Genomic DNA, 25,010 nt, shown 5'->3' on the forward strand with positions numbered 1-25,010 from the left:
AATCCTGTCTTGAGAAAAAAAGCAATACGAATGTCCCGACAAAACAAAAGTATGACCGGGAAATTTGAATTTTTTTTGTACATACTTGTTGCAAAGTCAATAAATTGAATTGGAATGACCCTTAGATCATGAGGGACATGGTGCGGAAAACCGATAGTACAGTCGAAAGAATTACAACTTCGCAACTATTTGCTCTCCATCATAACGGACGTATCTTTGGAAAAGGTGCTAGTTTAAACGAGCACGGAATTGAGGATCGTTTTGTGGTTCTGAGATGGGGTTGTTTTAACATGCAACAATTCTTAGGGTGATCTGATCACTTGAAAAAGGTGACGAAACACAGCTTTCGATGTACGGCACGCTATCAAGCACAGTATTTTTCATCAACATAAGTATGTAAATGACGTGAGGACAACTGTTTGCGAAAAAGTTCGCTCGCCTATTGACCCACCACGACTGCTTCATGTCAGATGGCAGGCAGACGCTCGTGGCATCCTGACCAAGAATGACCTCTTTTCAAGTTTCATCGTGAAATATGCACAACCAGAACACACACATGACTTCTGCGAAAACTGGGCAAGAGAAACGAAAGCATAGCGCTGATCTCAGTACATATCAGTGGCATAGCTTGTGATGACGTCACACTGGATGGTGTCCTGTTTCCCCTCAACGACGTTGCTTTTTCGCAGCTTCCGCCGTGGATATTCGAGTCGGAAAAGAATTCGAGGACCTAAAGTACGACTTCGAAAACCAGGTTAAGATCACAGAAGCCGACGTCGTCGAAGGCAACCTGGATCCGTTGCCTCCTGGTGGCCGGCATGTTGTCACTTTATCACTTCCCGCCAGCTTCTCCTCGTTTGAGGAAGATGGCACCTGGATATGGGACGGTTTAATGGCAGCTCGAGTAGCTAACAGTTATGGGCTGAAGTCCGATGTTTCGAACGTTGTTTCAGTGTTTTACGCCCCTTGGGGTCTTCCCAAAATAGTGACCACCACCACGAAAACAACAACGACAACGGCCCCGACGAAAAAGGTCACGACAACACAAGGGCCAACACAAGCTATGGATGCACCAAAGGAAAGCAGTGGCGATTCGCCTTTCGTTGCGTCACCCTCGTTCTGGGTTGCACTGTTCTGCATCGCAGCGCTGATCATCATTGTCATCGTGCTTGCGGTATCCTTGATGCTAAACCTCAAGGAGGAGGGCCAGTCAAACCGCACGGAAGGAGAGCGGACAAACTTGACTTCATAAAACTTAACAAAAATAAAAATTGGTTCTAGCATCGTGTTAGTGATCATAAATGTCGAGGAGCCCTCCGGCCTCCGCCTCATTCCTCGCCTTGGTGACCACTTTGCGCTTGTTTATCACGTCCGTAGCAAGCAGAGCGTCTCCCAGAAAGACCGAGATGAGGTCAGGACGGACCCCACGGTGGGTGGTTTCGGACATGCCCACAGATAATGTTAGAGGTCGGCCGCTGGGGCCTGAAAGGCAGAACACTGAGGTGGATATCAGGCTGGGTGCATGCGGCTAACTATTGCAGACAAGGCGTACGAGTTCATCCGGCGGTGCCTCCATACTGCGCTCTCACGTGTGTAGAGAGAGTGGTGTGGCACTGGATTAAGGCGCCTACTCTGTTGTTGTTGTTGTTGCGACTGAGAGAAGGATGAAAAGGGAAGTGCACGGGCCTGCCGACTGGCTCAAGCCGAGCCCCACCACTGCCACGTGCAAATAGAGGCGAATTCAAAGGTAAGAGGAAAGAGAAAAGAAAAGACGCGCGTCGCAACAACGGCGTCCGCCGAAGCGAACTCTGGCTGAAAAAAACAGACAAGCCCCTACTCTCGCGTTGGTAGGTAGTTTAAGAATAGGTGTCTCGAAGCTTTGGTTTTTGGTTTGGTTTTGAGGAAAGGAAAAGACACAGTAACTGTCTCACATATCTTGGTGGACACCCGGAACCGCTCCGTAAGGGAAGGCATAAGGGAGGGAGTGAAAGAAGACAGGAAGAAGAGGTGCCGTATTGGAGGTCTCCGCGCACTGACATCGCACAGCACACGTGCGCATGTTGAGTTTCGCCTCCATCGAAACGCTGCCGCCGTGGTCGGGTTCATTCCCGGGTACTCCGGCTTAGTAGACCAGCAGGGTGTGTTGTTGGGCAGGTTTCACATTCTGAACATTGTAGCGCTGGCAGACGAGTTGTTAGTTCAGCGCCCTGTGTGTCCCGTCCTTCCTTCGTCCGTCGTCTGCCAGCACTACAATGTTCAGCAGATGACCGCCTTGCCTTGCCAGATGACAGCACTGAGCCACCTTGAAGGGCAAGTTTTGAGGGCCCCGAGAAGTTTCGGGCGTTGAAGTGCGCATGCGCAATACGGCAGACCGCCTTGCGTCTTGAGTTAACTTCAGCGGGGAACGCTACTTTGCTGAAATAGCGTGGGCCTAAACGCCGTTTACCTTCAGGCAACATGGCGGCGGCAGTCCAAGCTGGGTGTATCGCTTCGCCACCGATTGGGCTCCCGCTACACATGTGTGTCGCTTTCACGGCAGTCGAAATGCGAATAAAGCTTTCGCTTTCTGTGAACATGTCTGCACCACGCAATTTTAGCCATAAAACAAACCAAATTTTCAGATTGCTTCATTGCTTCTAAACATGCTAGGCTTAGCGAGTACACTTCGTCCGATGGGAGTTTGCTTTCAAGTAGCACGTCGCGGTGGTGCCTATCTGCAATAGTAATGTTGGTTCAAACCAAGTATGTAAACTGGCGACGGTTCTAGTAACGCTAGTTAAACAACCCCTCTCCACTAGAAAATTGGAGAATAATTCCCTTAGGGCGCGGTTGAGGTGTCCACCGAGATATGTGAGACAGATACTGCGCCATTTCTTTCCCTCAAAACCAGTTATGAAAAGGAATTGGTGCAGTACCTAACTCACGTCTTGGTGGACCCCCGAACCGCACCGTAAAGGAAGGGATAAGGGAGGGAGTGCAAGAACACAGGAAGAAACAGGCCCCATAGTGGAGGGCTCCGGAATAATTTCCACCACCCGGGGATCTTTAACGTACACTGACAACGCACAGCACAAGGGCGCCTTTTGCATTTCGCATCCATCGAAACATGGCCGCCGAAGCCGGTATCGAGACCGGGAACTTTGACTCTAGCCGAGCGCCCTATCCACTGAGCCACCTCGGCATGTTAACAAGTTTGATGCAGAAAGGGGCCACGAAGAATTAGCATTCCGTTAACTCGGTGCTTTACTATTTATGGAGTAAATTTTATTCGCGCGGACGTCAAAGAACTGAAAAACAAACTACAATTGCGACATTTACCATTCGTTCGTACGCCCGAGATGGCGCTACACGTGGCAAGCAATGAAAAAATGTCTAAAGCGGCAGCTGTTGGTAGCGTTTGTTTCGGTTATTTTATGCGAACTTTGTGCTGCAGAAGAGTAGCCGCATATATGAAACAAAAACATCTTCACTTGTTTATTTTTATTTTGCTTATATCTCTTGGTCGCAATGGTGCAGCAGTATAAGATGTGAGGCCCATCACAACTGAGCAGAGAAAATCCCCATTTGAAAACCCCATGATGCACGCGCGTCCGTATTGTTGGAGCCCCGTATTTCTTTGAGGCCCCCCAAGCTTTGGGGACCCTATTTTAAAGCTTTCTAGCAGGTCATGCCCGCATGGTAGTCGTTCATGCAGTCGTCGTCGCTGCCAGTGGTTTCGGGAGAGGGTTCCATCGCCGCTAGGAGCTAGATTTACCGACCGGGCTCATGAACGTGCACAATACCGAACATACCCTCGTGGCCAGGTTCAGACGACGCAGTCATTGAGTGTTGCAGAACAATTGAGTGTTCAAGCACCCGTGTGGGCTTCTGTGGTATGTTGCCACGGAAAAAGCGTGTGCATGTGGTTTCTGAATCGGTGCTAGTGGTCGGTTTGGCGGTCTGCATGGTGGACAGGCAGGGTGGACAGACTCATTCTACTTACCCTGGATGGATGGAAAACTTTATTGCGCAAGCGAGTTGGGACTGTACAAGGTCCCAGGGCCACCGCCCAGCCCTCACATTACGCGCATGTAGGCCACGTAGGTCAATGCACTTGCACTCTGGGTCACACAGCGAAGTTGCGTGTCCGGGTCCTGTGACGAAAGGACGGCCTCCCAGTCCTCCCATTTTCCGATGGCGGGTTGTCCCTGTGGGGGAGGATCAGCAGGACAGCCGAAGAGGATGTGGTCCAGGGTGGCGTGCGATTCTCCGCAGAGAGTGCACTGAGCTGAGTTGTAGTAAGGGTTCGGGTCTGGAGTCGCCTTCAGAGAATATGTTGGGAGTGGGATAGGCGGGGCTGGAGAGGGGAGTAGAGTCGACGGCCAAGGCTTGCTTGTTGAGTCAGTTCTGAGAACGTGTGTGCCCGATCGCTCGAGAAATTCCGGCTGGGGTCGCCATTTGCCCGGCAAATAAGTCCTCGGGCTATATTATTGGCGGCCTTTTTTCTAAGACTGCCACAGTGAGCCTGCACCCACACGAGCCCAATACGGCTATCGGAATTTAGGGTGCATATTCCTAATATCTGCCTCACGGGGGAGGGACGCGTCCGTGGGCGAAGTTAAGAATGGCGGTGTTGGAATCGCTAACTATATAAGCCGCATTCAGTTAAGCAATGGCTATTGCTATAGCCGCTTCCTCTGCTTCTTCCGGGGAAATAGGGGGGGGGGGGGGGCTATGAAATGAGTAAGTGGGGGGGGGAGGCAGCTGGATTGTAAGCCACCGGTACTGAGCGGTCTGGACCACACGCAGCGTCCACCAAGCGCACATCCTCTGAAGTATTCTTTATGGAGAGTTTTGGCTCGCCTGACTCGACGGGATTGATGGCACTCAGGGTGGACATTCTTAGGAAGGAGTATGAGGATAAGCTCGGCGTGTATGGCGCGAGGTAGAGAGATTAAGTCTGCAGCGTGTGCGGGTATGCGAAATCCCAGAGAATCCAGTAAACGAGGTCTGTTAGAAAAGTATCCGACCTTATTTTTTTTTTGCGAACACCTGATGGATATGAAACAAGCGCGCTTGCACCAGCAGACCTTGAAACGTCGTGCGCATGCACGAATTTTTTCCCGCCTGCCGATAGCGTCAGTCGCTGGGAGGCAGCGTTTGAGTGAGGTAGTGCGCAGTGCTCTCGTCGGTTTTTTAGTGCAAGAAAAATGGCGGTGCGAGAGGAGCAGCGCTAATGCATCAAATTTTGCCTGAAACGGGGCGACAGCCAAGTGGAAAACATTCGAAATATTTAGATGGTTTTCGGTGATGATGCTTAGAGTAGCACAGAAATTAAGCAATAGTACAACTGGTTTAAAGATGGCCGCACATCGGTGGAGAGCGAGCCACGCTCCGGTCGGCCATCAACATGCCGAAATGGCCAGGTCATTGCCGAAGTGAACGCTCTAGTGATGCGGGACCGTCGTGTGACTATCCGAGAAATTGCGGAAGAGGTGTACATCAGTAGTTTTTCTGTACATTCCATTATCACCGAAGATTTGGCCATGAAGAGAGTTGCGGCGAAATTCGCGCCGAAGCTGCACACGGTGGAGCAAAAGCAGCTTCGTGTTGAAGTCTCACAGGACACGTAGGATTCCACAAACAGTGACCACGACTTCATCAACACCATAATCACTGGTGACGAATCTTGGGTGTACGGGTACGACCCGGAAACCAAATTCCAGTCGTCACAGTAGAAGCATTCCACGTCCCCAAGACTAAAGAAGGCCTGCCAAATGCTCAGCAACGTCAAAGTGATGCTGACTGCTTTCTTGGACTCTCGCTGTGTGCCACACCACGAGTATGCACGCCCCAGGGTCAAACAATGACTAAAGAGTACAACAGGGATTTCCTCCGTCGCCTACGTGATGCTGTACGGCGCAAGAGACCGGAGTTGTGGTCAACAGGAAATTGGCGCATCCATCACGACAATGCTCCTGAACATTCTTCCCACTTGAGTAAGACTTTTTTGGCGAAAAACCAGACCCCTGTAGTTCAACAGGTTTCCTACTCTCTTGATATTGCCCCCTGCGACTTCTGGTTGTTTCCCAAAATCAAGAGGTCATTGAAAGGAGCGCGATTTCAAACAAGAAAGTACATTATGGCTGCAACGACAGCTGAGCTAAACTCCATTCCGAAAAAGGCCTTTTCGGAATACTTCCAACAGTGGCAGCACATCTGAGAAAAGTGTGTTGAGTCCCAAGGAGACTACTTTGAAGGTAATTAGGTTTCCAACGCTCCAGTTATGCCATTTTGTTTTCTTCGGCCAAAGGTCGGATACTTTTCTAACAGACCTCGTATACCGCGCCGTTTCCGTGTCAGCCTCACGAAGGTGCTGTGTGTGGTGATGTGCATCGATAAGTTCTTGTATCGTGTTCTGTATTTATACTTTTAAGAGCATGTCCGTGCTAGTGCTCTTTGGTAGGTTGAGCGCTGCTTTGGTAGCCATGCAGATTAGAGCACTGATCTTATCTTTATCGGCACAGGAGAGGCTTAGGTAAGGAGGGGCGCAAATAATGCGACTAAGCACAAAGGCATGCAGCACCTTGAGATTGTCTGCTATTTCTAGACCGGTTCGTGAACGGGAAACCCTGCTAAGAAGATGGATACGGAGTAAATGGACTGTTTTAGTGCTTTCAGGGAAAGGCTGTTTTTGCCCGTGTCCAGTATATGCAGGCCAAGAATGCGGAGGGTAGGTGTTTGCGGTATGGGAGTGTCATGCAGGTAAATCGTGATTGGGGCGGTAGGTACGCGTCGTGGGTGGATTATGAGGTGTGGTGACTTTGTGAGGAAACATTAAAGCCCAATGCTTGCCGCGTGAGTAGCTATAGTTGTGGCTGCTTCCTGAACGGTCGATTCTATGTCGCCATCCGAGACGTATGTGGTCCAAACCGTTATATCATCCGCGTAAAGTGCGTGTCCTAACTGGGGGATTCGGCTGAGAGCCTTGGCCAGGGGGACGAGAGTGAGGTTGAGGAGGAAGGGAAATAACACTGCCTCTTGCGGGGTACCAATGTTACCAAGGGTGAAGGAGAGGGTCTGTATATCATCTGTATGCATTACGCGGTGCGACAGTTTAACGAGGCCCGGTTATAGTTGTAGGTCTTAGGCACCAACTGCAGCTCTTGGATGCCCTGCAGGATGCCGCTGTGCGTAACTTTGTCAAATGATTTGGTGAGGCCGTCTGCCAGGATTGCTCTGCAGTGATGTAACATGTCATTGAGGATAGCGTGTGAAATCTGTAGCAGGGCGTCCTGTGCCGAGAGATGGGCTTCGAAATCCAACGATAGTATAGGGATATATTATATGGGATTCCTTTTGTTGCGTAAGACTGGTGATGAGGATGACATGCTCAGTTTGCCCAGGCAGGAAGTTAACGAAATGGGACGCAGATTTTGGGCTTTAAGTTATTTGGTTTAGGAATAGAAATTATTTTCTCGTGCTTCCATTCAGCAGGTAGCGTCCTCATTTCCCAGCACTCATTGAAGTAGTCGGTGAGGAGGAAAACTAAGCGGTCATCAAGATTTCTGAGCATGGCATTCGCAGTCTGCAGCACGTGCTCACAGTCTTGAGGGGTAAAGCTTAACTGCCGCTTCCAGACATCGGTAGTATAAATAAATATTTCTCTCTCTCTCTCTCTCTCTCTCGGTATTCAAATTGCCGCGGTTACGACATCGTAACCGCGGCAATCTGACAGTCATGACAGCAGCCACCACTGAAAGAGAAAAACCAGCTTTCTGTAACCTGTCAACCTGCATGTTGAGGCTGTCATTTACCAGGTGAGCACATGATTTCTGCTATTTACCGTCTTAGAATGAACAGACTGAAACGGCAATAGGTCTTTCCGGGCCCGTGGTGAGTACATCGAACACGTGTGATCTGGTGTTAAAGTGATGTTAATATCTAAAAACTGCAATCTATCTTGTTCAGGTAATTCGTGGGTAAAGGTTAGACCCTTCTCTTGTCGTTTAAAGACAGAGAGTGTTTTGCACGGTGTCCGTGTGTGTCAAACCGGGTTGCTTTTTAAGAATCACCAAATAATCGTCCACGTATCTAAAAACTTTAAGAACTATCTTGCCGTCCAAATAGCACACCATATCACGATCAATGCTGGCCAAGAAAATGTTAGCCAGTACAGGTGCCACACAAGACCCGATGCAAATGCCCTGATGTTGAACATGAAAATGGTTGTCAAAAGTTACAAAACTGGACTCAAGATAAAATTCTAGTAGCTTCATGAAAATGTCCAGGGTTAGGCCGCTGGTGTTCTGAAAATCTACGACACCATTATCGTCGATGCAAGACCTAAGTGCACAGAATATGGCATCATGCGGTATAGAAAAGAACAGGTTTTCTATGTCAAAAGAGACAGCGTAACCTAAAGATGAGGAACCCTGTAGGAAAGAGACCACATGACCTGAACTTTTTACAGCAGAAGAGTCTTGTATAACTAAAGTCTTTAAACACTTCTGGAGGAAAGAGCTAATCTCCCGTTGCCACGCATCCCTTTCACTCACTACACCGAAACGGCTTGCCATATTTGTACGTCTTCACGGTAAAAATAGTTCTAGGCTACTTCGCTTACAGTTGTTAACAGCTCTGGAAAGTCTATCTAAAGCCAAGTCCTTGCACAGTCCTATGGCTCGAGCCTTTACCTTGGAAGTCTTCACGTTTTTGGTAACAAAGTTCCTTCTGGCGGCTTCAACGGCCTTGTCTTGAAACATCCCTGCTGGTAGCACGGCAAATCCCCCCTCCTTGTCTGCCTGCACAACCATCAGCCGATGTTCTTTGAAGAAAGAGACGACTTCATCGGCGTCCTTTTCCACAGTTGAGTGTCTTCGGCCCGCAAATACTTGAGGCTTGGTGGCCGTCCGCAGCAGGTAATCAACCTCATCAAGAAGACACCTTTCACGATCCTCTTCACTAGTTTTGCGCGCTACTTGTCGATTCAACGACAGCAACTTGTGCGCTGGCACATTAGGCTTCATGCTGGACTTCGGGCCTTTCTTTAGCACATCGGCTATCTTGGGTGGTAGATCCGTGTCGGCCAGCAAAGAAATCGCACAGCCAAGACTTTTTTCTCTAGGTCTGCCTTTTGGAAGGCGCCGCAAAAGGCACTTCCGCCAAAATTCGACCGCTTGGGAAGTCTGTCGCCGATAGGACTGTAACCTGGCTTCACCTATCCACTCGGAGTCTGTGTTAAAGCCGAACGAATGCAGCCAGTGATTTAGAAGTCTGATTTGGCGCCATAGCTCCGATCTCAATATCTTGCAAATGCGCTTCAAATGACCAGCAGACAGCAACACGTGGCCAAAAAGAGCTGTGAATTATATCGGCACTAGGTTCTTCTTGAGGCAATAGCCAAAAAATTGGGCATAGCAGGTCGCAGACACAATGGAGCTTATCAAAGTAAGTACATTACAGCTTAACGGAGAAACACTGATATCCACGGCTGATACATTGGTAAACTGACATAGAGTGGCGGTGAACTCCTCCATGAGTGTCTTCTCATCTGATTCTCTCCAGATGAATCAACGGACTTATTGTAATCTTTGAGCCTGACGCCGCAATAGCTCGCTTAGATTGAGGTTCTGGCTCGAGTGCCAAGGGGCAAGGAAAAGCTTTTTCTGCTACATAAGGCACATTGCATCAGTTTTGCTGAATGAAGCAGTTTTCGGCCATTGTCGCAAAGGGAAAAAATGGCAATCAACGTCATCATACGAGGTCTTCAAAAATTTCATCAGAATGGCCTTGTCATTAAGACGTGCCACGAGCTCTCCCAAATATGGTGGTGTGTAGGTGAGGCTAGTTCGCGCAGGAGACGTCGAGGCTTGCAAAACACTCAGCACTGTTGACCCTAGATTGGCGGATACGACGTAGTGCACCGTGGCAACAAGTAGTGACCAAAGCATAAAAAATGTTCGGTAAGAATGCTGCTCAGCAAGCATCATGAGGCGGGGATATACTCTCTTTTCAATAAATAATCGATTCGTATCTATAATTGAGGCTTTGTAGCTCACTCATCCGTCTAAAGCCTCGTACCTATCAAGAGCTAAGATACTATAGATATTTCGCAAAGCAAACTATTCAACCTACGAACTGCCATGAAAGTGTTGCTACAGTTTTGTTCACGCTTCTGGGGAACAAATTGGACAATAAGCTACTGCACCTGCTTGGGCATCGAGCATTTTTACCGAGCAGCAGGTTTTCGCAAAGTACAGAACGAATCTGTACAGCTAAAGGCATAATTTATTTATCATTTATGGGAAGCAATGTAGCAACATCGCCATCAGCCTGACTACGCCCACTGCAGGGAAAAGGCCTCTCTTATGTCTCTTCGATTGACCCCGCCCTTTGCCAGCAGCGACCACCGTATATCCACTAATTTCTTAATCTCCTCCGGCCACCTAACTTTCTGCCGCGACCTGCTACGCTTGCCTTCTCTTGGAATGCACTCCGTTACCCTCAAGCACCAATGGTTATCCTACCATGGAATTACATGCCCTGCCCAAGCCCATTTCTTCCTCTTGATTCAAATGTGGCAACAATGCAAAAACAGAAATAGGGCTGGACACCGTGCTATTTTCTATCGGCAGCATATATCATATATCAGCCTGCAGGGCTAGCTTCTGCATCAAGTAGCTGACTCGTTTTGCATCATTTCCTTTCGTAATTGGTCGAATATGTGAGGAAATCTAGTCTTCATCCATCTCAAGACTTCTAGAGGAGCTGACAGTGCCACTACATGGCTTAGCGGGTGAGGGGGAAGGTGGGATCGTAGACGAAATTTTGTACTTTTTGGCGCTGAGCAATGCAATTTCGGCAGTCTTTTTTCGAAGTCCACTGGATCTTTAAACGGAACAGTCGCTGAAATAATTACTTTTGGCCTTTTGAATTTCTTTATACACCATTGCTACAACACATTGCAACACATATCGCTGTCGGAGATCACAGTTTTTTTTTTCATCTTTATTGATGAAAGAGAACCACGACTTGGGGAGGTCAAAATTATGGCTTGAAGCAAAGACAGAGTAGCCTGCGAACTGGCAGAAGCGTTTTTTTTTTTTTTATCCAAGAGAGAGGGGACACGTGCTTCAGCACCACGTCTATCTTCCTGCAAGCAAGTGAACATAGACTTCTACAAAATGCGCGATAAAGGGTAGTTTTCGTCTGTGGGGTATTTTCTGTTTTTTTTTTTTTGCCATATTGGAAATGCGCATGGGTTTCCCTTCTTCAGCCTATACATATGCAACATGTGGCCTTCAATAAACACATCTGGAGTCAGCGCCCGTCCTGTCCATCGTTATGTGTGGTTTGTTTTATACTTAGCGCTGCTTTTACCTTTTGTTAGTCAATGCTCCACCAACTTCACCAACAAGATGAGTTAAACGTGCTTGCTGTTGTTCACTAGTGGACCCCTTGATAGGCCCCGCGCGCAGGGCCAATTTTCGCGCATGTCCCCTGCTTTAGCGACCTCCTCTGTGTTTGCAGAGCCGGTTGTGAAAACACACCCTATGAACGAGATTTTTGAGGGGAAGCAATATATCTATGTGGTGCCGGGCGCAGATAACTGCCCGCTACAATGCAAAGCGAACCACACTTGAAATCCCAGCGCGCGCTGTAATGATCTGCGGAAAAATACAAAGCCTACCACCCTGCGCGATGTTTGGACTACGCAGCTGAAAGCTACGCCAAGGAACATAAACGATAGTGCGGTCTGATTTAACGGCGAGGTCTTTCGATTCGACTACGAAGAGAATCGGTGATTGCGATGAGATGTACACGCGCCCATGAATGACGGAAAGCATGGCTGGGATAGTGTTCCTGTATATGCTCGCGCAGGGAACAGAGTTGCGCGAAGGTCCGCCTTCATGTACCGAGCTGTGTGAGACAGCCACTTCTCGTGCGTACAGGGGCTGCATATATGAGCTTACTGTGTAGAGCGCTTTGTCTTTTTTTTTTCATTTAATTGCGTACAAATTGCACGTTCTAAGCGTAACGCTGGGCAAGTTTCTAAATGTAACGCTGAAGACTAATCTGTGATTTGCCGAGGGTGTGCATACAGCATGAAAAAAGCAAATCGCCAAAGGTTAACTGCAAATCGTAATCATGACAATCTGACGAAAAAAGAAACGGCCTGAGAGTTTTTTTCCTTATGGAACAAGTAATTTCAGATGAACAAGCAGTCCCGTTCTGGATGAGACAGCGTCTGCCTGTCCTGTCTTCCAGCTTGCTTGTCTTGATAAAAAAAGAGTATAGCGATGAATTAGTTTTTTCACAAATAGCACCGCCGCGTTTTCTGTGCGAGTTATGCGCGGAAAATACGAAAGCGCGCCCCTCTAGAACCACATTAAAATAATTCTGCAACTTTTTGCAGGCAAGCAGACTAAAGCAACGCCAATGCATTGAACACGCGATTCTGACATAATGAAAAAATTTAAAACTCAATTACTTGCCCAACAACATTTCACAAGATGTACCCCGTTGCTAAATGTAGTGAAATTACGAATCTTTAAAGGAACTTGAAAGTACCGTTATGCGTTGATGTTTTTAACATTCCTCTTTTTTTGAAAAACATTATCTTTTCACCTTAGGCATTAAATTATAATGGTTGTTGATTACTGTGGTAGGTTTTCCTGCCTGCTTCATCCTTATTGTTCCGAAAAAGTAATTTAACGTTCTGCTTTGCATTCTTGTACTCCTTCTTCGTAAATTTCGCTTAGGTTGCAGTATCAAAACATTTCGCGACTCCTGTATTTTTTTGAAGCAGAGGTTATAGGCTGATTTGCTGCCTTCTAGCTGAAATTATTCGCGGTATCAAGATTTCAGAAACCTGTTTACATGCTCTTTTTGCCTCTCCTATCTTCACGTCTCACGTAATCTTTGTCAGAGGGTTCTTAAGGGCATTTTTACGACGCACTTCACATGGCACTGCGTAAAACGCTTTGTCGTTTCCAGCGCGGTTGCTGCAGTTTGGCGCACTGCACCCAGTCATAGCTCACAACTGCGTCCGTCAGTACCACTGCAGAACACCAAACCTGACGCCACAGGTGTGCAAGAAAATCTATGAAAGGTAGCCGACAGCGCGGGCTCACATGAGGCGTCGAGCTGATAAGGGTTCGCTCGGCACTGCGCCTGTGAAGTCAGCTTCTCCGCGGAGTGTTTCACTCAACGTCACGAAAATCATGTGATCGCCTCTCGGTGAATGGCGTTCGGAGCGGCGAGGGAAAACAGACGCGCTACTCTGCTCCCCGCGGGAGCATATACAGGAACACTAGGCTGGCTGGGACTACCGCCAGCGCCGCGAGGTGATACTCATCGGGAGCTAGATAATGCTCTCGGTACGTTTACGCCGGCTGACGATAGAGGGTGCGCAGCTCGCTTTGACTGCTTCTTCGCTTGCGCCTGGTCGGCCACATCCTCACAGCCGGTTTTTCCATTGCTCCGTGGTAAGTGAAGCGCCGTCTTGAGGGCTTTCCTCAGGATTGAGTCCGCTTGCTGCATTTCGTTTTTTGTGCAGTGGTAGTCGGGAGGCTGTATGTTACTCTGCTTACCACCAGGCTTCTGACCAGCTGTAACGTGTCTGCCTCTTTCATGCCGTCTCTTTTCTTCGAGATCCTTGCTATCATGGGAGCTACTTGGTTGGTTGCTGTTTTAAGTGTTGTTAGGGTGTGGGTGCACCTTTGGTTCGATTGTATCCACATTCCTAATATCCTGATGAGTGTTTTTTCCGGGATTTGTTGTCCCTCGAGTCGGACGTTTAGCCTCAGGTTTTCTTCCTCGGGGACAGTGCGGTTCTTCTTGCCTCGCCATACTCTTAGAAGCTCGGACTTCTCTGTCGAGCAGGCTAGTCCTCTTGCCTTGACATAGTCTTCTACGCATGTCGCGGCCTCTTGTAGTCTTTCTTCCTTTTCCCCGAGTGAGCCTTTGGTTACCCATACGGTGATGTCGTCGGCGTACATTGCGTGTCGTATGTTTTCGATTTGCTGTAGTTGTTCTGCTAGCCCGATGATGTAAACGTTGAAAAGAATGGGTGAAATAACCGACCCTAGCGGCGTGCCTTTGTTCAATCAACATCAACCGACAAACTACTGGCTCTGGGGCTACAAAACAGCCTCGAAGAACTCCAAGAAGCGCAAATAATAGCACAATTCGAAAGACTAAAACTATCGGCAACGGGCAGAAGACTCCTGAGCAATACGGCGGTGAGGCTACAATACAGGAGACAAAAATTACGGAGACGATACCAGACGAATACAGAAACACCATCAAAGTAGCACCGATACCAAGGAATATGGATCCGAACCTACACATAGTGCGAAGAGAAGCAAGAGCAGAGTACGTACAAAGAACACTGGCAACTAGAAACCACAAGAAAAGCAAAATGGCAACGGTGATCAATTCGGACCTAAAAGAAATCACCAGCGTGTCAATCCGGAACTCTACAGTAGTCGAGGCCGAAGAGGCAGCCGTGGCTCTAGCGGCAGCGGAGGGCTACCGATCCAACAGGTCCTTAAGAATACTCACCGACTCACAAGCTGCATGCCGCAACTACCTAAACGGCAGAATCAGCCACAGCGCGCTCCGCATTCTCCGGTTCAAGTGGCAAAACCGAAAACAGCCAGGCCAAACACACGATAGTTTGGGTGCCGGTACATACCGACATTACGGGAAATCAGGAGGCGGATAGGATAGCTCGAGGGTACGCAAGAAACCGAGCATCCAATATTCCCGACACCGCTGAGGAACCCGAGCCGGTAGCCCAAAGCTATACAGACATTCTTAACTACTACAGAGGGATCAGACGAAAATACCCGCCCCCACACAACTCAATAGAGAAGACGCCGTAGCATGCGACAGTTACAAACGGGAACATTACCGTGCCTAAACATCCGAAGTTAAATCTACCCCACACAGTACAAGAGCGAGTGCCCGTGGTGTGGAGACAAACCAACATTATACCATACCACATGGGCAAGCCAGAGAATAGACAAGCTACCCATAATTGAAAACCCGAGTGGGGAACAATGGGAGAGGATGCTATCCAGTAACATCCTGAAAGTCCAACAAGGACTAGAAAGGCGTGCACGCAGGGCAGCTACCCTCAGCGGAGCCCTGGACTAGGGGAACCGACCCTGATGATAAGATGTAAGACTCCATCTGAAGCCGCAAAAAAAATATTGTAAAATAGAGCAAATGTTTTCCACCACCACCACCCTTGCTCCGTCGCCTCCGTCCTGCCGGCAGCCGACGGAGCGGGCTGTGTTTGGACCATTTTCTCCTCGAAATCAGACGGCCGGTGCCGCCGGGTCCTGCTGTACAGGCCCGTTCACACTTGCCTAAAAATCCGGCGAGCGAAGCTGAATCGGCCGCTTTTGCAGTTTTCTTACCGTGGGAACCGGAATTCGCGCGTTAAACTTCCTCAGGTCGCCCGCCTTGCTAGTTTGCCCCGAAGGCTGTCGATCGAAGAAAATAAAATTTTTGGCAGTGCTGCACTGGTAAAACGCAGGGGTGCAAGTAGTAAAGCTGCTTTATGCGAATGAAGAACTAACTTTCAAAGAAAGTTTCTTCACAATTAAGATTTGTGTGCACGAATTCCGGACGTGCATGAGAAAGGAAACATTGCTCCCTCTGTACTCTTGTAGCAGCTGTCAGTGGGATGCTCATCTTAATTATATTATGTATTGTTGTGCGCACATTCCCTGAAAGCAAAAATTAGCGACAAAAACAAGGTCACTGTCCGAAATAGTGATACATGCACTCCATAGTGGTTGGGACCAGTATTTGGGCTGCACTCAGCTGCACTTTGTCCAAATGCGCCAGGAAACTATTCACACGGTGCTTTAATAACCCTATAAAAAGTCGTGGATATTATAGAAGCTGTTACACGTGATGACATTTGCTCCAAAATTATCTCTTAGCGTATGGCGATTGGAAGAACGATAAATTTTTAGAATTGTACGCAAACTAATAACGCCACGTGCCAGCTGTGACAATAACTAAAGACTGTAAAAAGAAGCCTTGAGAAGTTTATCGGCAATACCTGCCTTTAGAAAAGGATCTGTTCGATTATTGAGACAAATAACGGGTTGCAAACAGAGAAAGGCAAAGGATATATGTGTAGTTCGTTAGCGTACCCAGAACTATTTCGTTTGATATGCTTCAAAACTTTGGTCATTCAGTGCGACTTTGTGTTATTTACAAGTTGTGCAAAGAAGGTTTAGCACAGTAATCACTTTCCGCTGCGCTGCCTTGCAGTTCTATAGCGTGCACTAAGTTCTTTGTTCTTTGCAGTGCTTCGAGATAAATTGTCGCTAGCTTTCATCAACACAACAAAACGGAGAGTCTCAATAGTTCCCCAACTTTCTTTAACCAACCAATGCGTGTCGATCCGTGATTTGTGTTTGGCAGGGCTGAAAACGAGCACTTCAGGCAAAATTAATAAAAGACAGTTTACAAAACTATGCAAGGCATTGTAAAATTTTAGTTTGTCGATGCTAACGCAAAAACTGTGCCGTCGCTTTCGTGTCAACGAATGACAGCGGTGATACAAACAAATAATTGAATATAGCTTGCGGTCATGACAAAGGCCAGCAACGTTCATACGCGCCACAATCACTATTTATAGCTAATAAAAAAACACTCGATGATTCACTTCACGCCACGCGCGATCGCACCGACACTTTGAAAACTGCTGCATAGTGTTCTCCACTTTAAATTTCTCATCCACAGAGCAATTTCTATATCTCCTCACGATTCAGGTGCTGAGCTTCCCCAAGTAAACCTAGGGGTAATCAATCGCGTCATTCAAATATTATGGTGTCCCCGACGTTACTGTGTTAGGGCTTATTTTGCCTAGGAGCCGTCGTGCATGGAGCTGGCTTGAGCCTTGCGCGCGCTTTTGCGGGAAGGAATTGAACTAGTTCTTCTTTTCAGGGGAGAGGTCGACTCCTCCTTCGCTGTAGACGCTGCTTTCCTCTGCATAAAAGAGAAAAAAAAGCAAGACAAGACTAAAAAAGCGAAGACTCCCAGTTTACTTTGAAAAATACCATCAAATTTCCGACGCCAGTATCAGGAGAATACGGAACAATTTGTGTGTTTACCAGGAATAGGGAACCTTAAACAATAGACCGAAATGTCCCAGGACTATCGACTATTTTATGGTCGGAAAGGGTGAAAGTGGGAGGGAAAGTGGAAAGAGGGAGAGGGTAACCTCTCTGCGTTCTGAAGTCGGCAGCACTCTGAAACGCGGACAACAGGAAGGAGACAGCACCTGTGCTATCATAATGAACAGCCAACGTGTGCAGTCAGTATTGCATATGTGGTGTCTCCTTCGGATTGTCCACATTTGCGAGCGCTGCAGACTTTATAATGAACACCCAACTTGCCCATACAGCTGCCCTCTTCCCCGTATTATTTTAAAATAAGTGAACCTCCCTCCAGGGCTGTGTACAGCCTCGAGGGCTCGTGAAAATACAGAGAAAACCTAATATTCCTGCAGCCTTCGTACGCCCATGAACATACGCACTTACGTCCTCAGTGGTTGAGGCAGTGGCCGTTGTTTCGTGGTGTCCGTTCACTGCTCTATATTGAGAAGCCGGCTCCAGGCTTAGAAATGCGAACGCCTTGGCCATGGCTTTCGTGTGCCGTAAGATAGCGTCATGAATCTCTCGTCCTTCCTTGTTGGTGTCACATTTGAGTTCAGAGATAAGCCTTTCGCGTTCTTCAAGTAGCCGTTCAAGAGGTAGCCGCTGTTCGTGTTGCTCCTTCTCTTCCTTGAGAAGGCGGTTCTCCTCACGAAGAAGCTCTTTCAGACGTAGCAGTGTAGCATTGTTTCCAGGAACCGTCTCCGGGATTTCTGGTCTTGAAGAGCGGGCATCGAGGATCCTAGCGGGCCGGCAGTAGCCGTGGCATTTGACTCCACGATCATAGTCCTGGTCCTGATGATTGTATTGACACGGGGAATAACGGCCGCTGCGGCCACAAGGCTTTGAATTGAGCGAGTGGCGCTCTGTCGACTTTGATTTCAATCCGATACATTCCTTGGAGTTTTTGTGCGTGAACTTGGACGGCACCTTAGAACTGTGAACTTTACAACCAGTGTAACTTGACGTGGTAGACGCTTTCGATGCCTGCGAAGTGCTATAATTACTTCCGCCTGCCTTGGAGCTATTAGTTTCAGATGCTGGACCTTTAGCAGTGTCGTTAGCACCATAGCCAGGAAGGCCGCTACACGTCGCCTTGCTTTTTCCATGTTCGCTGGTGATCGCTGACTTCGCATCTGCCTTTCAATCGTTGTTGCTGATCTTCTTAGGCGTAGCAAGCTTCCTGCTTGTTATGGCATGAAAGTTAATGTTCCTTACATACGGCTTGCCTGCTCCTAAACGACTGCTCCGGATGATTTAGTTGGTGGGCTTGCTTCTACCGGTCGCCGCATCAGGGAGCTGGTGTCCGAAGAGCATTCGGCTTGGTCGTCCTACGGCGGAGATTGACTTCACCTGGTTCGCTCTTGCGCTCGCCATATACTGGAGATAAGAGACAACCCATGTGAAAATGGACGTTACTGAAGATATTCAATGCCATCACAAATGCACCCAATCGGTCGGTGACCTCCTTTATACGGTGGAACGTACAGCAGATCATCGGTATTTGCATATAACTGAGGTGTCTTAGCAGCACTGAATCCTGGAGCAGAATTACCTCTGTTGTCAGGGTTGCTTTCATACCGGCTAGACTGCGTCAGCGCTTCACTGATTACCGTCCTGTTATGAGCACAGTGAAAACAGGCAGACTCCGAAGGCCGTGCTTCACTGATGTAGTGGTGAATATTGAATGCATAGCGCGCTCTTTTTTCATCGGTCTTACGCTTCGTCGCAAAAATTTTCACTCTGTTGCTGCGGTTGTATCAGTTTTTCGCATTCACATCCTGATCTTTAGTTCTGTGGGTGACTACTCCTAATGAGTAGACCTTGCATTACTCTGGCTGATTCTTGTTCACAGAAGTTGGTAGGGCTGATATACAGGCATCGATTTGCTCTAAGCCGACCTCGTCTTCCCAGCTGCCTAAGTTGCTTGCAGGAGCGCACCGCTCCTTGTAATGCATTTTAGAAGTTTTTCTATTCTTTTTCCGAGTGCCAATGTCCTGATGACCTGATGATGTCCAAATGATGTCCTCCTGTATCTGTACCTGCATGATGAGTAGTCTACTCTTTCTGGAGACGATCGATGCGAAGAAACGCCTGTGGACTATGTCCAAGAACAGTAGATGTCTTCGCATTCGAGGTCATCGCAGTCTAACTTGGCTGGAGTGGCGGATCTCGTCGGCTGCGGACGCCTCGTGCCTGAAGCAGACCTTCGGGGATACAAGATGATGCCGCCAGTTTACGTGTACTTTTCGCTCGTTGGGCTGCTCGAGCTCGAAGCGGTCCTGCGACTCAGTTCGAGTCATGACGCGGTTTTGGTCGTTTTGTGAGCGGTGTCCAACTGTTTTGATCTGAGCAGTGAAGGAACGGGGTGTTCCAACCTGAGCGCTTCTGGCTTGGATCTTTGAGGCACTCTTTCTTCCACTGTTCTTCCTTCCGGCCCCGAACTTCCGACGCTACAGCTGCCTCTGTCTGAACGGTGGTATGGACAGCGGCCATGATATACATACCTGGCTGGTGGGTAGCATCCGTGGATGAGGTAAAGGCAACTGCGTTAAATGTCTGTCCTCGTCTGGTTTTAGAGCGGAAGGCTGCGACGGCAGGGGACCAACTTCACCAGTCGTAATGCTGGTTTCTTCATGCACAGCTGCTGGCATAGCGGAGGGCGGCTCACCAGCTGGAACTGGAGTCAACGGCAACGTACTGGTTGGCGCGGTGGTCCCAAGCACGGAAGCCACAGTGACCCCGTAGTCTGCGGCATCCGAAGCACGGCCAGCCGACGGCTTCCTTTTGGAGCGCGACTTCCTGCGGCGTCGACGCTTTTTCTTGTGGTCATTGGCCTCCTCTCCTTCGCTTTCGCCAGAGAAAGGAATCGCTTCAGCCGCCAGGTTCATTCGGGACGTGGTTTCTAATGATTGCGTGACAGTGGTACTTGGCACGATAACACGGCCAGCCTTGGAGCTGCCACAGGCTTTGATGATGATGCTGCTGGTGTCCTCAGGATTAATGGCACACACCCACGGTGTGGGATGGGCCAGGGTGCAAAGAATAGCGAGTTTTTAAAATTGTCTTCACCCTTCTTTTCCTTCTACCACCGCCTTCCTAGCTCGCGTCATTCGGCCAATTTAAGTTTAAGCGTTGAAAGTGAGAGCATGAAGGGACAGTAAGAAAGCAGCTTTGGTGAAGTAGCAAAGCTCACTTCTAAGATATTCTAGGTGTAATGCAGAAAGAAGGAATGAACACGTGCAGGAGATGGTAATACACTGAAATGGAATGCAGCGCCCTACAAAATTCGATGTTTATCGTCATCATCCCGTCTACGCCCGTCAAACAAGCCAGAAAGAAACTTATCTAAGCTTAACCGCTTTCTTTAAAGAACCCTAGTTGGCCGAAATTTCCGGAGCCCTTCCCTACTTCGTCTCTCATAGCCTGAGTCGCTTTGGAACATTAAACCCGCATTAACCATAAACGATGGACTGCGAGTAGTTGCTACACTTCATATGATCTCGTTCTCCCTCCCGCAACCCATGTAAATTGCTTCATTATTCTGCTAGGATACCCTCACTTGATAGGCAGGCGGTCCCAAAGGAGTTGACATAGGAATAGCGATGCCTTCTCCAACGCCACCACGGAAAACAGAAGAGCCACCGCAAAGTATGGTGCCATCTTGTTCTGTTTGAGTAAAAAACAAGAATAAAATCAGCTTACAACGATAATGAAGGATAGCTTAATCTTAGGGATTAGCAGCAGATGTAGCAGCTTTACAATTGATAGCGATCGAAAGGAAGCAGCTTCGAACAGAAACAAGTCGAAAGTAAACACCGTATCTACCCTTCCCTGAAGCGCCAGCGACTGTTGCGAGTCGTGGTAGCAGCATCCCACCGCTGGCAACCAGTTATTACGAGTCGTGGTAGCAGCATCCCACCTCTGCCACCAGTTGTTGCGGCTCAGGTAGCATGGTCGAGTCAGAGAGGGGATGAGGGAGGTCGGAGACGAGGTTAAGGGAAAGACAAGAAGAACTTTATACAGGTAAATTTACATAATATACAAACAGCAACTGAGAGAACGTGTCAGTCAGAGAGTCTCGAAAACAAGGAACTTGATGACGGGAAGCTACATGACGATGAGCTCGATGGTCAGGAGCTACTCGGCCGTACTCGGCGCCCAGTTTTATAGCCTTTCCTTTCCCTGGACTCCCTAGATGGGGGCAGGGCTGGTCGAGGAAGGAGTGTCCTGAAAGTCCACTGAGGCACACATCACACACCTTTTCATTAAAGAACACGCCCCCGACACGTGTGGGGAGAGAGAGAAGGATGCCACCTGCGTCGCGCAGACGATGGAATGTTCTCGAACAGCGTTCCCGCGCTCTTCCATGTGGTCGCACGTGCAGGGTCGCACGTGTGGTTGCACTCGCAAGTCCGCGCGGTGTAAAGGAAACGGTCGCTGACCACTTCTTCCTGGAAGACGGATGCTGCTGTTAAACTTGATGACTGGAACCGGCTGACACCCGGGCCCCTTGGAATGTCTACTACTGCCGACCGTGGCAGCTAACTTCTTTCTGTATTGGAGGGTGCACTGCAGAGCTGGCTGGCTAGTTGCGGGGTGGATGACGCTTCCGTGGCTAATTCAGGCGTTGACCCCGCGTGCCTTTCGTGACTCATCGGCATTCCGCTGCAACCGCGCCGATTTTTCCTCACGACGAAGGCGAAACGTAACCCGACCATATTGTCACGGGCTAGAAGAAGAAGCGAGCAGTGCCGTGAGCAGGCGCGCTCCCAGTAAGGCAGCAGCCATTAGACACTTTTAGTTGCTGCGTACGTAGCGACATTGCGTACTCAACGCTCACTACGTTCCGTACGCTGTAAAGGACACCCCCGTCACACTTTTAGTTGGCCGTACCGCTGCAGAGCAGTCGCGTAGCGCGTTGTGTTGTGTCGCCATCTAGTGACAAACACTGAAAGCGCTGTAGCACTCGGCTGACCATTTTTCAGTTTCTGACAATATGAATAGTATATTACTGTTTTTAATGAAGGAAAAAATGTATAATGTTTAATGAAGTGCAAAAGTAGGCACATGACTAAAAAAAATTATTCGACAGGTGCGGTTGCTATGACGATAAACGTACACAACCTTAGTTAGGCTTAAGAGGTCAAAAATCGCCTCATTATCTGAAAAACAAGGGGCATTTGTCCCTAATATTTTGGCGTGTGGGTGAGAGTAGGCAAAATAAAAGCTAACAGCACAGTTTAGAGCAAGCCATCGCATTGAAGAAAGCAGCGGCGAAGTGAAATCGGTCCGAAGCGGGCGAGATGGTCGCCGCCATGTTCTCTACGCAGCACGTAGCGTCCCGCGTTGCGTACGCTACGTTATGCTTTACAGCGGGCGGGCGTACGCAACGCGCGGCTAGATACGTTGCGTTCTGCGCATGCGCATTCGTTACCTGCGGTGTCGTTGCGTACGCAAGCTCACTGCGTACGTCCAACTAAAAGTGTCTATTAAATGAAGCCATCACCATCCGTCATGCCTTTATTTATTTTTAGGTTTGCCGCCACGTAAATATTTGTTAATATTAATACATACTACCGGCCCTAAGCAGATTGCAGGAGTAGAAACGAGAAAAATACATCAGGATTTTGGCACTCATAACAAATATATAGGAATGGTTACGCGATGCTCATACGGAAAAGACCATATTGGGTGTAATCAGTACACTCTAAATCATAGAAAAATAAAACAGAGGCATATCACTGAATACATGTGAATGAAACCTGCTGGATGCAAGTATGTGAACTCCAAGGTCACAAGTATTGAAATTTCAAGCCCGCGATGACTGCACCTTCCTCAAGCTGCAAGTAGCCCTGTGCTCCAGAAAAATGTCCGTTCATCTCAACGATCAATGTAAAACATCTACTTTGTAAACGTATGCATCCCAATTATCGTTAAATTGAGATGAGACAAGCCTCTACAGGTCTCACACCTCTTATATATAGCTGAAGTGGCTTTTTACGAGTTCGAAAAATTGTAAACTGCCTCTCTCTGTTGCAGCGATATTGAATCTTGTCTTGTCACTTTAGCAGATGGCCCAAGCTTGACCAGCGTTTGCCAGCATAATTTTAACGCTTGATGAGTGATGACAACTCTAGGTCAATATAGACTGCTCTCTTGAATGGTATAGCCAATTCTGGCAAACAGTGGGTGAACTTTGTCTAACATGGCCGGTGATAGCCATGATTTCACGATGGCACAACCAACAATGTCAAAGAGCGGGAAAATTCTGGCTAACCTGGCCCCTGATAGCCAGAATTTTATGATAGCCCAGTCAGTACTGGGAAAGCGACGGACGACCAGGGCCATCATTGGATGCGGTAATGAGTGGTTAAGCCAATATCGCATACACATTGGGAACTCTGAGCTTTATTATGGCCATGCTTTGCCAAAGGTATTCTAACGTTGGCCCGCTCTTATGTGCTGCCTGGGTTACTAACTGCGCTGAATCGTGCACATCTAAACGAGGAAAGCTACGAATCAGAAGTGCGTCTGTTGCAGTCAATTATATTATTTAGATTTGTCCTGGCGCAAGCTGCCTTCGAGGATAATTTTTGGCTCTCGAGTCAAGAAATCGCGGTGCCACATTAGCAGTGCGGATCCCCGCCGAGAAAACTAGCGGTGTTCGCTTTATTATAGTTAACTTTATAAATATATCACACTTAGACTTCAGCGCAAATAGGCGAGGACAAAAAGAAAGGGAATGCGCAGACAAGCGCTGTGTTACAAGAAAAATGCAACAATGCAAGAAATATAAAGCATTAAGAAGCATTAAGTGTGAAATGATTGACTAAATGCTTCTCGCGCATGCCGGTTAAAGTTTTCTGCGCTGCGTGGTGAAGCCTGTTTCTTTTTTCTTTTTCATTTACGATCCAACAGAGCTGCGATAGGTGATAGAAAGGGGGGGGGGGGGGGGGGCAGAAAAAGCATCTACTCCTTTCTCTCGAATTTTCTCAAGGTAAATTTCCCACAACGTTAGGACATTTCGAGGGAAAGCAGGAGTAGAGGTAGCCTTTCCTGCCCCTCTAGTGCCTATCGCAGCTGTGGGACCCTGAAAGAAGAAAAGCCAGCCCGAGGACATCATCATCATCAGATTCGTTCCTGTCCCATGTCTCAGATTCACAAGATCTGCGCCAGCGAACACGCGCTCTAATTCCTCCTTGTTCGCACCCTCTCCCCCGTAGTCTAACTCGGCAGGAGGAGGTATCAGTGCGCCGGATTCGGGCAGGAGCGGCCCTGACCCCATCTGTCCGTTATCGGTGGGGTGATAAATATCTGCCAGCAACTGACAGGTTCCCTCACTGTGGCGCTGCACCGGACATTTGTGATGTGCGGCGCCTGTTGTGGCCTTGCCCAGCAACGGCCCCTATTAGAAAACGGCTCCTCAGGGAGGTCGGCCTGTGGTGGAACCGCGACGGGGACTATGTGAAGTGGACTATGGACAATCACTTCACCAGCAGCCTATGCGAGTACCTCGCCGAAACTGGTCTACCCTCCTGCTTTTAACTTTCTGTAACCTACATTCCACTTCCCCTTTTCTCAACTTATGCCTCATGGCAGACTTCGCGAATAAAAAAAAAAGAAGAAAACAAACAGGCTGCACCTTGCGGCCCACAGAAAACACTTGGCGACATGCGCCGAAGGCGTTTACTCAATCCCTTGGTCCTGCCGCAAGGTACACATTGGCATCAATGAAAAGGTAAGGGAGCATAAGAGTGAATTATCAGACACATCTCTCAGGAATCTGCCGGTCGTGAGGAGCAAAACCGTAAAAAAGACAGGACAGAGGCAGGCGACAACACA

At 48.4% G+C, this 25,010-nt stretch overlaps 1 protein-coding gene across 1 annotated transcript in view; it reads left to right on the top strand.

Moving 5' to 3' along the window:
• LOC149336297 (calcium-activated chloride channel regulator 1-like) overlaps window positions 1–25,010 on the top strand; it is a 147,228-nt gene that overhangs the window by 917 nt on the left and 121,301 nt on the right. The gene's annotated exons all lie outside the window — the stretch shown is intronic.

Source organism: Amblyomma mixtum, chromosome 7 (assembly GCF_055824585.1).
Source record: "Amblyomma mixtum isolate Tamu chromosome 7, ASM5582458v1, whole genome shotgun sequence".
Taxonomy (NCBI): domain Eukaryota; kingdom Metazoa; phylum Arthropoda; class Arachnida; order Ixodida; family Ixodidae; genus Amblyomma; species Amblyomma mixtum.